This window comes from Mus pahari, chromosome 6, assembly GCF_900095145.1.
Source record: "Mus pahari chromosome 6, PAHARI_EIJ_v1.1, whole genome shotgun sequence".
In the NCBI taxonomy this organism is placed as follows: Eukaryota; Metazoa; Chordata; class Mammalia; order Rodentia; family Muridae; genus Mus; species Mus pahari.
The window spans coordinates 28,017,195-28,021,802 of NC_034595.1; the positions used below are offsets into that span (position 1 = coordinate 28,017,195).

Genomic DNA, 4,608 nt, shown 5'->3' on the forward strand with positions numbered 1-4,608 from the left:
TTTAAAGGATTTAAGAAACAAATATCGGCTTCCTCTTCCGGCAGCAGAGGCTGCATCCTCACTCTGGTCCCTGTAGCTGGTGGCTTACCAGAGTGTCTCCTCCTCTGCTGCACCCGCCATATTGGTCACATTGTCTGTGTGAGGAAAGGGCTAGTGCCACTGCTGCTTCTACCACAGTGTGAAGAAAAAGGGTCTGACACAAAATCTTACTGACTTTTCAAATCTGTTTTTGAACACAGTGACTGCCAGATCTTCAAACATCAAGTTCAGCTTTGTTTGTCAAGCTGTCTGACATGTTGGGACCCATGCCAAGCAGGGCCAGAGTTTGCACAGTTGTTAACATGCACAGATCCTGAAAGTACAGGGACTGTGAATCCCATGTGATGGAATGAGGAATTCAAGATGACTACCAGCTTGTTTGAAAATTAGGCAGGGGTAAATACAGTGAAGTGTTTGATGCCACCAATAATCACAAATAATAAAAAAGTTGTTAAAATTCTTTCAGTAAAAAAGAAGAAAATTAAGCACAAAATAAAGATTTTTGAGACTCTGAGAGGTGAGCCCAACATCATCACACTTGCAGACATTGTAAAAGACCGTGTGTCACTACCCCCCCACCTTAGTTTTTGGACAGGTGAACAACACAGTCTTCAAGCAATTGTACAAGAGGTTAACAGACCATGACATTCGATCTTACATGTATGAAATTCTAAAAGACCAAGATTCTTATCACTGCATGGGGATTATGACCCCATAATGTCATGATTGATCATGAGCACTGAAAGCTTTGGCTAATAGACTAGGGTTTAGTTGAGTTTTACCATCCTGGCCATAAGGATAACGTCCAAGTTGCTTCCCGATATTTCAAAGGTCCAGAGCTACTTGTAGATTATCAGATGTACATTTATAGCTTGGATATGTGGGACTTCGGGTTGCATGCTGACAAGTATGATCTTCCAGAAGGAGCCATCTTTCCATGGACATGACAATTATGATCAGTTGGCGAGGACAGGCAAGTTTCTGGGAACAGATTTATATGACTACATTGACAGTACAATATTGAATTAGATCCATGTTTCAACAATATCTTGGGCAGATACTCCTGTGATGGGAATGCTTTGTCCACAGTGAAAACCAGCATCTTGTTGGCCCTGAGGCCTTGGATTTTCTGGACAAGCTGCTGCAATATGACCACCAGTCATGGCTCACTGGAAGAGAGGCCACGGACCACCCTTACTTCTACTCTGTTGTGAAGGACCAGACTCGAATGAGTTCCACTAGCATGGCAGGGGCTGCACACCTGTCAGCAGGGCCAATATGATGTCAGGGATTTCTTCAGTGCCAATCCTTTCACTACCCCTTGGACCTCTGGAAGGCTCACCAGTCAATTCTGCTGCGCAGTAATGACCCCTATCTATCTTCTGATGCCTGAGCAGAGGTGGAGAAGTCATCCCTCTCATTGTATATGTGTGTGTGTGTGCTGATTTTCTTTTTTTTTTTCTTTAAAAAAATCTTGGACTTATCATAAATCAGGGAATTCCCTGAAAAAATTACATGCAGGTGGAATATTTCAAGGACAAAAGTTTTTCTACCCTTCCAAATTCAGTTTGTCACAACTAAAGAACAAAGATAAACTGGCCTCAGTCCAGTTGGATGGAGATTTCACCCCCTTCCCGTGTTGCTTTCCCCACATTGTATGCTCTTGGGGCTTATATCTCATGTTCTTCTTCGGAGAGAGGAGGGGAAGGAAAGGGTGGGGAGGGAGGACCCAGTCCATCCTGAAACACTGTTCTGCCGCCTGGCCACTTCATCTCTTCTCCCAGGAATGCATCCGTGGCTTATTTCAGGTCTGCTGGAGATGGGTCTCTCTTATTTGCATCAAGATATTAAAAGTCTACCAACTTGCAGATAGATCCAACAGTTTTCCTTCTGAACGAAGCGTGTCTTACTAACCTAACCCTAAGTGATTAATTTAATTTGAGTTTAGTTTCCATTTGTGATACTCTGCTTTCTGGACTCCTATCTTGGTCTTTCCCTTTTCATCTCCAGATATGCTGTGCTTCATAGCGGGTAGGGGAGGGAAGGCAAAGTCTTTTTCAGTTTTCTTTGACTTGGGCATTTTGAAGTCAGAGAGTTAGTGGGCATAATTTATTGCTTTCTAAAAAAGAAATATTGTCCATATAAGTTTTATGCTAGGATCCTTATGAGCTAACAAGTAATGTGACTGCACTGGGTTCATTTTAAGCTTTGGACCCCCCCTTCTGCCTTGCTCTTTCTTCACATGCCATCTAGTGAGGAGCCCAGCTCTCAGAGTTGTAAATGTATTTGAGAGGCAGGATCAGAGCCACTATCTCGAGTGAACCAGAAATGGTAGACCTGTAATTGTGGGAAACTATCAGTTCTCTTGTTATGGGCCTGCCATCCCTTGCTCTGTGTGTGTGTGTGTGTGTGTGTGTGTGTGTGTGTGTGTGTGTGTGTGTGTGTGGTCTATAACTTTGTCCTTCATATGTGAAAGATTCAGTGTTGGAATTCTTTGGTGTAAATAAATGTTTGGTTTTATTTATCAAAAAAAGAAACAAGTATTAACACAATAGATTTCCTAGGCCCTTATGCAACATTATCAAGTGCAGCACACGTGTTTTGTAGAGGTGATACTGAGGCTCATCAACAATAGTTATTGGGGTAAAATAGTTATAAATATTGAACCACACATAAGGTAGGGAACATAATGAGAATCATCAACACATCACTGTTATTTGTGGTCTATGCAGATATCTTCATAATAAACATCATTGAAATACCGGGACAAATAGTTTCCCACTTTTGATTTTAAGCCAAAGCTGTCATATCCAATTACTGCATGTATAGACATTAACTCAAAAAGCTGAGGTCGAAAGAAATTTTCTTTTACAAATGCAGATATATGAAGAAGAAATCTTGTTATTTATTGAGAAACTCTTAATATTTTTATGTTCATAGGATACTGAAATACAAACTCAACATTACAATGATATACCTTACTAAAGTCAAATTTGTGAAACTACACTTAGCAAATTAAAATTCAATTTTTTTATTTCTCTATGTCAATGATGTGAAGATAAAAAATGCCACTTGCAAAAATTAATTCTGACAATCAGAAGTGGTGGGGGGGAGCAAAAGAAATGAGCTAAAAAGGAAAGACTGTGAAAAGGCATATTGTAGTGCTGGAATGCAGCTGTAGAGATAGGATCTAAGAGCTGGCCAGCTTCTCTAATCAAGAACTATATTTTAAAATTTTGAATCATGATGAATAACTGCTTGGGCAGGAGTTATTAATTGTTCTTCAAGAATACATGTACAACACAATTCATATGGTGTTTCTCATTTTGGAATTCTTTTTCTGATTTTTGACATCATTTTGCGGTTGTTCTTTATTGAAAGCCTCACTTCTGTGTTATGTTTCTGTGTTGTTTAACATATACAGAATTTTATTTCACATGTAGTAATACACAGACCATGATGGTTACACTTTTCAATATGATTGAACTACGGTATAAGAAAGCTCAATACAGGATACTTTGTGATATGTCTTTGAAGGAGTTTCCAGGGAAATCTGATATGTAAAACAGTAACTGTGGGGGAGAGACCTGGATATAAGTAGCACTATATAATAATCTGAGAGTCCCAATGAAATGGAACTTGAAAACAGAAAAATTAGCAAATCATCCCATGCCAACATTTCCACCTCCACTGCAGATTCTAGTTTTTTCATGTTTTTACTCTAGTGACAATTTAGGGAAATTTCAGACTCTCAGATTTAGAATGTGATTGAATTATTAATTCCATACATTTTAGGCACTGATCTTTTATAGTGAAGAGACATGATAACGAAGGCAACTTATAAAATGAAAACGTTTAATTGGGGGCTTGCTTCCAGTTTCAAAGGCATAGCAATAGGCATGGAGTCAGGTAAGCATGGCGCTAGAGAAGAACCTGAGAGCTACATCCTGATCTACAGGAAGAGAAAGAGAGCCAAAACTATCATGGGCTTTTGAAATGCCAAAGCCCACCACCAGATATTTCTTCCAACAAGGCCGTGCCTATTCTAACAATGTCACACCTTGTATCCTTTCAATCCTTGCAGTTTGCTCCCTAGTAACTAAGCATTCAAAGGTATTAACCTGTTCTTATTAAAGGCCCGTTCTTATTAAAACCACCATGCTATTTCTTAAGATACCCTGTTCCTGGAGTTGGAAGCTACTGGTTCTCTGGTTCACCAGTCTATAGATGGCCATTACTGTACTAGCTACATGCCAATCTTGAAAGTCAATCTAGTGAAACCTCTTTATAATTATTTATAGACTGCCAGTTCTTATTATCTAGAGAATGCAGGCTAAGAAATAGACCATAAATGGTAAAAAACAATCATGCAGAACAGCAATACCATAGTATCTTCTTACTTTATAGTATACACAATTATTTTTAAAATAGTTACTTTGTTGGCTTCTTCAGACAAATACATTTTTAATTCATTTAATTTTTAAATGATCCTAGAAATTTTACCAAAAAGAATACCAATAAAATTGAACTGCACATTTTTAAAATGAAGTTTCTATCATTGACAGATTT

General features: G+C 38.8%; 1 pseudogene; it reads left to right on the plus strand.

Moving 5' to 3' along the window:
* Positions 1-293: 293 nt before the first annotated feature.
* LOC110323279 lies at positions 294-1,404 on the plus strand (annotated as a pseudogene).
* The last annotated feature ends 3,204 nt before the right edge of the window (positions 1,405-4,608 follow it).